Source organism: Gymnodraco acuticeps, unplaced genomic scaffold (genome assembly GCF_902827175.1).
Source record: "Gymnodraco acuticeps unplaced genomic scaffold, fGymAcu1.1, whole genome shotgun sequence".
NCBI lineage: Eukaryota > Metazoa > Chordata > Actinopteri > Perciformes > Bathydraconidae > Gymnodraco > Gymnodraco acuticeps.
The window spans coordinates 328,788-338,030 of NW_022992247.1; positions in this window are offsets into that span (position 1 = coordinate 328,788).

The window sequence follows — 9,243 nt, forward strand, 5'->3', positions numbered from 1 at the left end:
ACTAGTGCTAGCAGTTAAGTCATATCATACAGAAAAAGCCGACTAAGGATGGCTAACACGGTCAGGTTCAGCAGATAAAAACCAAAATAACAATAAAAACACATAATCAATCTAAATTCTGCTTGTTAGTTACCCAGCATCATTGATATATAAGCTGCTAGCGATTCATTACTGAAATCTTACCTTCAAAGCTGACGAAGTCGCGCTAGCTAACTAGCAGGCAATGCTAGCTAAATTGGTTGTAACAACCAAGATAAAATATAGATAATTACGCTGTGCATATACAAATGAAGACCAGTATAAGCATCATAAAGGGCCTCTGATACAATATAGACAGTTGACAATTCAAAAGAGTTCGATATTTCAGCAACTTACCTCTGGAACTAATCGACGCGCCGTAATGTAAGTGAATGAAGTCCAACGCCCAAATGACAATATTTTGAACTATTTCGATGTCCATACCCCGGAAGTAGGCGCCGCCATTTTTTTACAACGGAGGTCTATGGGAGTGTCGTAACTCTTATCTCTCTAGGGCTCTGGTTGAACCTAATTACAAGCGGTACAGCTGCAGGTGTGCCGCCGGTCGCCATGGTGTTACCATGATGTTACCATGATGTTAATGTTAATGTTAAAGGTGGGGTAGGTAAATTTGAGAAACCGGCTCGAGATACACTTTTTGTTATATTCCATGGAATGCTCTTAACATCCCGATAGCCGGCCCGGCTAAAGTAACTGGATGGCCTACCTGCCTGTCAGCCTTCCATCGGGGCACAAACTTATCTCGTGCCCTCTTTGGTCATGTGCGCGTTCGTGTGTGTTGGAGGAGGGGCTCTGTGAGAAAGTGGCAGATTTTCTCCGGTTGTGTATTTTCAAATTCTAGCGATCTCGAGCCGGTTTCTCAAACTTACCTACCCCACCTTTAATACGCCAAAAATAGAAAACACAATGATTGTTCACGAGTCCCAAAACACGAGTCCAAGTCGAGTCCGAAGTCTTTTGAGCAGGAGTCCAAGTCAAGTCTGAAGTCTCTGTGTGTGCGACTTAAGTGCGACTCGAGTCCGAGTCACAGACTCGAGTCCCCATCTCTGACACACACACACACACACACACACACACACACACACACACACACACACACACACACACACACACACACACACACACACACACACACACACACACACACACACACACACACACACACACACACACACACACACACACACACACACACACTAGGGCTGCTCGATTATGGCAATAATCAAGATTATGTTGGTCAATAATTGATATCACGATTATTAAATATGATTATTCATTGACTTTGAAAACATCCATTTATTGAACTTTAAAACAAATAATAATTTGAACAGTATCTTTTTAACTGTTGATTACCCTGAACGTATAATTCAACTGAAAAACCAATACAAAAATTAATTAAATAAATTATGCATTACTAAAAAAATTATTAGATCAAATATGTTGTGGTGCACTGTCACAACCTAGCAAAGCAAAATAATCGTTTTTTCCGATTATGTTGTTTTCTGTAGTGGACATTTTATTATATCCTGATATGTTAAAACCAAATGCTTCTCATTTGGTTTAGATGTGCTGTTTGCTCTATCTATCCTACTTCAAGGCCACAGAGCTGTTTTGGCTACTGAGTTGACTCACACAAAGTCACACGAGAACTTCTACAGCTCAAGGCCAGGTGTCTAATAACAATGTGACCGTGTGAAGATTTCTTCTCCTCCCCACCTTTTTACTCTCCCTTTATATTGCTTTGCTATTAAATTAAACTGCGCACACTCGCGCAGACTATCCTATACTCTGTGAGACCTGTGTCTATATTTTATTGTATCTGATGTTTGTTTGAGGCCTCGAATAAACATCACCAGAAAGACAACTGTGTCTGATTCACCATGTATTTGTTTTCTGACTTGTACTCTACAGTATTGGGGTTTTTAGATTTCCATAACATTTCGTAATTGTGGCAGGCCAAAATCGTAATTGCGATTAAAATATGATTAATTGCACAGCCCTAACACACACACACACACACACACACACACACACACACACACACACACACACACACACACACACACACACACACACACACACACACACACACACACACACACACACACACCACACACACACACACACACACACACACACACACACACACACACACACACACACACACACACACACACACCTAACACACACACACTCAAGCACACACACACATACACACTTTTTGTCCAACACGCTAACACAGTTCTGTACTGTAACTGTTGTGCTGTTATGTTCAGTCACTGTTCTTATGTTGAACATGAATACATTTCATTTACTTTGTAAGTAATTATGGGACGTATTTCTTCTTTCATATCAATTTTCCTTCATACTTTATTGCCGTGAAATAGGTCTTAAATTCTATTCAAAGTGGTCTTAAAAAGGTGTTAAAAAGTCTGCCTCGCTGCACATTATCCCTTGCATACAGATAGATTGTGGGTTCCTTATAACATGTTGTACACAGTGGAAATAAACATTCTGGTTACCTTAACATCAGGGATCTTATACATTAAAATCCTTCTGAATCAAACCGTCACGGTAGCCTTACCTTACTGATCCCTCTTCAAATAGAAAAACACACGTTACTTTACCAGCAGAGAGAAAATGGATTACTAAATTATTAATGTGACTAATAAAGAGCAGTTTGATTATTAAGTATTATTCTGTTGATCAATAATAATCCTTATATTTATTATAGCGCTTTATCAAAGACTCTCAAAGCGCTTTACAAATACACATTACACATACAGATCATACATGTAATGGTCATCTACTGTGGACAATACCCACAGGAGCAAATTCGGGTGAAGTGTCTTGCCCAAGGACACAAAGGCCTGACGCAGTGGGGCGGGAGCGGGTTTCGAACTGGAGTTCCCCAACGCCCCCTTGATCTGATGATCAAACGCACAGACCACTGCGCCACCCGTCCCAATGTCATTACATTTGGTGAAAAACACATAATGACTTGTTTATGACTCGTTTTGTCAAAGTTTAGGACTTGGACTTGACTTGAACTTGCCCATCCTGACTTGAGACTTGACTTGGACTTGAGCGCAAAGACTTGAGACTTGGCTCGGACTTGAGCGCAAAGACTTGAGACTTGACTCGGACTTGCAAAACAATGACTTGGTCCCACCTCTGGCAATCAGACTATTATAACTATACTATTATGTTAAGAAAGCTTAATTGAATATCTGCCACAACATAAGTAACTGGATCAAATTAACATTACGTTGCCTACAGTCCGCGGCACTGAGAGTGCAGACGTCGATGTGTCCCATTATCATTCATATCACATCATATCACATCATAATGTATCATATATCTCCTTATCTGAGTCAGCTGAGCCGTATCTGGCCGTGCAACACTCACAGTGTCACATACTGTATGCAGAAGTATTATTTTACGATAACACTGGAGTCAAATGTAATGAAAGTCAGATGGTGTCTTAGTGATATCATAAACCTGTTAATGTACGCATTCAAACACTTGTTCTGTTACCAGCTGTATTCACCTTGCAGGTGCAGCTCTGTGGCTTTGATCCTGGATCAAGTGTTTAAGTCATGGATGTTTAAAGTTTAACTTCATATGTCTAATATTATAGTTGACTTTTCATTCAGGAAGTATGACGCTGCGCTGTCAGTACGCTTCTCCATGTTTGTGATTGGTCGAATGCTCCAAATACCACCCCTTTTATGTGAACGCGCACCTAACTAGATAGGACACGGCTGGCTTGAGCTAACGAGTTGATAGCCAGCGTTGTAGGACAGTTTAATATTTTGTTATTTTTGATTGTTATATTCAATCTCAGTAGCTACAGGCATTTTTGAAGCTTGTAAAGGGAAGAACACAGCTCGCCTATCACTCGCCACTCTGCTCTTCCACAGCGTCGCCCCCACTCCCTCCGGCTGACATTATGAATGTAAGCGTAGAATAATCATAGATAACACCGCAGGGTCCGTTACAGTTTGTTTTCATCTGATTTCAAATAAACAACGTCTTGGCTTTCAGAATATTAAACTTGTTTCGGCAAATTCAGATGATAAATAGAACTTTGAAGCTTTTAACGGCATAATTACAAGCGGAGAACGGAGTAACTTGACGTCACAGCAGGCATAACAACAGCCGGTGTTTCTCCTGAGAGTTTTCCCCGGGAAACAAATGCAAAAATACACAAACACACACACGTATTCACACACACACTCGCGAGCTCCCCCCAGACCAGTAATCCAAACGAAAATATATTCCCTCCGTACTTTGATCATTTGCTCCGCTAATAATCAATCAGATCGATCCAGAGAAGAGGAAACTTTAAAGGCCTTTTTCTCAAAATGATGACTCGGTGACAGTCATTATATAATGTGATATATTTTGCTTAATATAGTACAAAAACAATCCTGATATCATTAGAAAGCTAGGAATCTCCTCTTTCCAACAGTGTATACAACTCAAAATGTGTCTTCGGGTCAATGCGACTGATTTCGATGGAGCAGGTCACTTTGCATTAGGTAAAATACAGCAGGCAGACATAACAGGAAGAATATGTACATTTTAATCCAATCAAATAGGACATTGTCACACCATTCAAATGTATCCATGTACATTACAACCAATAATAAAAGCTTAGATGTGTTTATTTGTTACGTTGTTTACGTTATGTGTTACGTTGTTCAGTGTGTCAGCCGTTAACCTAGATAGATAAACTTGCAAACATGTCAGAAGAACCGGCGCATAAGAAAACAAAATACAGTCAAACTAAGCTGAAATTCAACAACTTGAATGTCACATCCCTGACATCCACAACTCCGGAGCCTGGTCCTTCAACCATAGAACCAGCACAGCCAGATGAACCCCAGCAGCAGCTCTGCGGCCGCAGAAGCTGTCAAAACCGCCGCCGCCGGCATCGTTGAACCGAAACAGGCTGGTTCCGACTGCATGGAGGTTTGTTGTCGGGACATTGTGACGGGCAAATAAAAGCTTATTTGGGCAAAGAGAAGGTACTTCAATGCAGAATGGTACAAAAACAGAGAGTGGTTAATTATTTGCAAAACCACTAAACGAGCCTTCTGTGAAATATGCAGATGTGCTGCTGTCAAACGGCTTGTAACTTTCTCCAAATGTGGAGATGACAGCTTTGTAAATACCGAGTTAATAACTGGAACTTTTCACAGAGCTTACTTCAGTCAAACACCAGTCAACATTCAGCTTGTCAAACAAGAGCGTAGCAGGAAAAAAGAAGAGATGGAATGAGCAACTGCGCTGTCATATGTGTGGGCTGGTCTGTATAGTTTAATTTACAGGAAAGGAGTGAGCAGAGGGTCGAGTTGTCCATTCTTGTTCTGTTTTCTCTGACTATCTTCCTCCTGAATACACTCTCAGACTTTCATTTGCTCGCGCTACTAAAGAAACACGTTACCATGGAAACCAAACAATGGTGTAGCTGTATTGAAGTCCGAGTGGAAACAGTAACATTTGGTGCGTTATGTTAGAATGAAACAAATCAGATTTAGTCAGAAATCGGGAGAAATGCAGGATAAATATGACTCCGGGAGGAAAACGGGAGTCTCCCGCGAAAATTGGGAGGGTTGGCAAGTAGGCTATGTCACATACACACGCACTTTTTGGCCCCCCCACTTCTGAAATGAATCCGGCGCCGCTGGGATAAAGTGTTTAAGTCATGGATGTTTAAAGTTTAACTTCTTCATATGTCTAATATTATAGTTGACTTTTCATTCAGGAAGTATGACGCTGCGCTGTCAGTGCGCTTCTCCATGTTTGTGATTGGTCGAATGCTCCAGATACCACCCCTTTCATGTGAACGCGCACCTAACTAGATAGGACACGGCTGGCTTGAGCGATCCACTTGATAACCAGCGTCGTAGTACCGTTTAGCGAGAGCGCGTATGTTTTGGATTAGGCCAACCGGCTAACTCAAACATATCCAGGTTAGGTTGAACCAGCTTCGTAGTACAGGCCCCTGGACAAAAGTTAAACATATACAAAACACAGACTGTCTATGTCATGGCGAATACAGTTGCTGCTTTATTTATGTCTGTATGACGTTGTTGTTGTTAGCCTGATCGATCCGATTCCGATAGGATTTACATGGAGATACGGGGCGCCCCCTCTCCAGCGTCTTGTTTGAATGACAACTTCATGTGTTTGCGTGTCATTCATGACTCTTGTGTGAAAGAGTATGTTATTATGAAGTATCAACAAATTAGCCTACTTTATAATTAGCTAACACTAGCTAGCTATCTCACATTACTGTATGTATTGTAGCGTGTGTGTGTGTGTGTGTGTGTGTGTGTGTGTGTGTGTGTGTGTGTGTGTGTGCGTGGAAATGTTCTTCTTTTTCAATTATCAATACATATTCAAAACGTTTTTTCAAAATGTAAAAAAATAAAATGATAAATAGTGAAAAATATAATATTAAATCATTCTTGTGTGGAACAAAATATAATTCTAAATATTATCCAACTGAATTTTCCAAACCAACAAAATTGCATAAAAACACACATTATTCTAATACGGGTCATTTTTGACCCACTTATGGAAGAGTTAATAGGCATTTGGCCAGGGATCTATACTGAGGAATAGATCAAAACGAACATTTCGTCTTGTGATTCAATTAACCTGATAAAAGAGTGAGTAAGCTCATTATTTTTGTCAGACACATTTGTGCCTTAATGGCAACAAGGCTACATTAAGGGCTTTGAACTTGCCTGTGGGTTTAAAGGATGAAATATATCCATCAACATTTAATTTCATTATATAACATGTAAAGAAAGAAAATAACTGTATAAATAAAAAAGTGAACAACCCAGCTTACCCAGACATTGTGACCAGAGCCCTGCCTCTGCTGCACATGTGGTCAGTTTGTTCCTACTTTCACCTGGCTGCTATCATCACTGTTTCTAGTACTGGACGTGTATTTTGCTAAATATAAATTGTGCGATTTTTACTTTTATCTTTAATATTTGTATGCAATACTTCTTAATTCATATGAAGCTATCTTTGGCTCTTTACTTGCTGTAACAATGTACATTTCCCTGACGAATAAACAAAGGTATTCTGATCCGGATTCCATTCTTATAAGGTTTCCATAAAAAGATGACAAAATTAACATTTTGATCAAACTGCACTACCACAGATTTCCAGTTCTGCTTGACATTTTCCTGAAAATAAAGAAAAGGATAATAGAAAACAAGAAAAGACATTAAATAACAGAGAAGAAGAGCGCGGAAGGCTACACTAAGCTAAGCTACACTAAGGGCAAAAAGACTCCAATCTTTATCCCTTGCCAGGGAAGCTCGAGAAATAGTAAGGTAAGCTTTTTCATAACTATAACTTTAAACCTGACCTTGTCATTTAAGAGCCATCATGACACTGGAAAGTTCCAGTGGAAAATACTGTCTTTTTGTCAACATTTATTTGGAAATTCTACAACTGTGTTATATCAGAAAGAATACATATGTACTAGATTGGCATGTATGGCCATTGGATTCAGCATAATGAATGTCGATATAACTATGAGGGCAACATAGAATCTTAAACCTTCGTAGTAGTAGCAGCTAGAACCTCTGACAGCAGGAAGCTGGTTGGATGTCTTTGTGTTGAATGTCATTGTGGAATAAGGAACTGTGGTTCCAAGAAGTAAGGAATTATTGCCAAAGACAAAGCATTTGCATGTATCAATCACGATGACAAACATAGGGAGAAGGGAAATTGTTTGGGACTGTGAGCGAGTGAGGGTTATTGTAGCCAGTGATGCTTTGGTTTAACCATTTAAAATACGACTGTAGTCTGTAACATTAAATACAACTAAATTATAATATTGGCCTTGAGTAAAATGCTCAAACCAAATGTGCAAATCTGCCTTAGGTTATCTAATGTTGGACTAACCCCAACGTGTTAAAGATCCCATGTCATGGCCATTTCTACTGATCATAATTCCATTGTTGAGGTATCCTGCCCCCCCCCCCTCCCTATGAGCCCACTGTGCTCAGAGTTGGTCAGCTCGCCCACTCTGTTCTGATGAGTCCTCCACCATTACAGCAGAACATCAGAGATGATGTGTTACAATGGCGTTTGTTAGCAACCAGAAAATGACACCAGTAATGACAAACAGATGAGAATGCTGCGTGGGGTCTGGGTGCCGTGTTGGTGGGACGTTGCGGGGCTCGCTGCTGTGAGGAGCGGACATTGTGAGCTGGGTTCATTTGCTGCTTGCCCCACACCCCCAAACGCGGCGCACCTACAGTGTAAGCGCGCCAGAGTTTCACCGCTGCAAGGCTCGAATAGCACCCCCCCCCCCCAGCACGTCACAGTTTCGCCGCTGAGACAGTGTGTGTGTGAGGAGCTCCACGGATTGGTCCATTTGGGTATGGTCACGTCACTGTACCCAGGAAGACAAAGAGAAATGTCCAACGAGGCGTTCTGCGGCAGCATAGACAGGTCTTCTCTGTGTTAGAGTTTTACTCCCTACAGGGTGTACTTTGAGGGTTTTTGACTGCAGACCGTTTACATGCAGAAAAACCTTCATAACACACAAGGGGACGGGTAATAACCGGAAAAGCATGACATGGGACCTTTAAGCTGTTTAGAGACAGTCTCTTTTTATATAAAACATATGTTTCATGTACAAAAATGTATTTTGCAAAAACATTGACTCAAACAGTGTGTATAATAAAGCTTTTTTTAATCACAGGGTTTAAACATATTTCCACATGTCCACACACTTATTTAATGTAGTTTTCAAGGCCTTACCACACTGATTAAAAGAAGGAAGTGCTAAGCTGACAGGAAACGGCTCAAGATGTTCTGTCAGAAAAGGGAAATGATCTTATGAGTCAAAACATCTGACAGAATGCAACAGTGCAAAGAATCAGGGAAAATACAATAATACAACAAGTCACAGGGGCCTGAAGGACTTTGATCAAATGTGTCAAATACACAACATTTTACATACATTTTGCATTCAGCCAACAGGAAATCTCAGAATAATGATCACACCAAAAGCAGAAACATTCCATCATTTTCAGCATTATTAAAAATCTCGAGAAAAATGAGCTCCAATAATGTCAAAATTCTGTACGTTCCCACTGGTCAGCCTCAATTCTTATTTATTGAAACATTTTTGTATTTGTTTATTATTGTTTGGTTGGG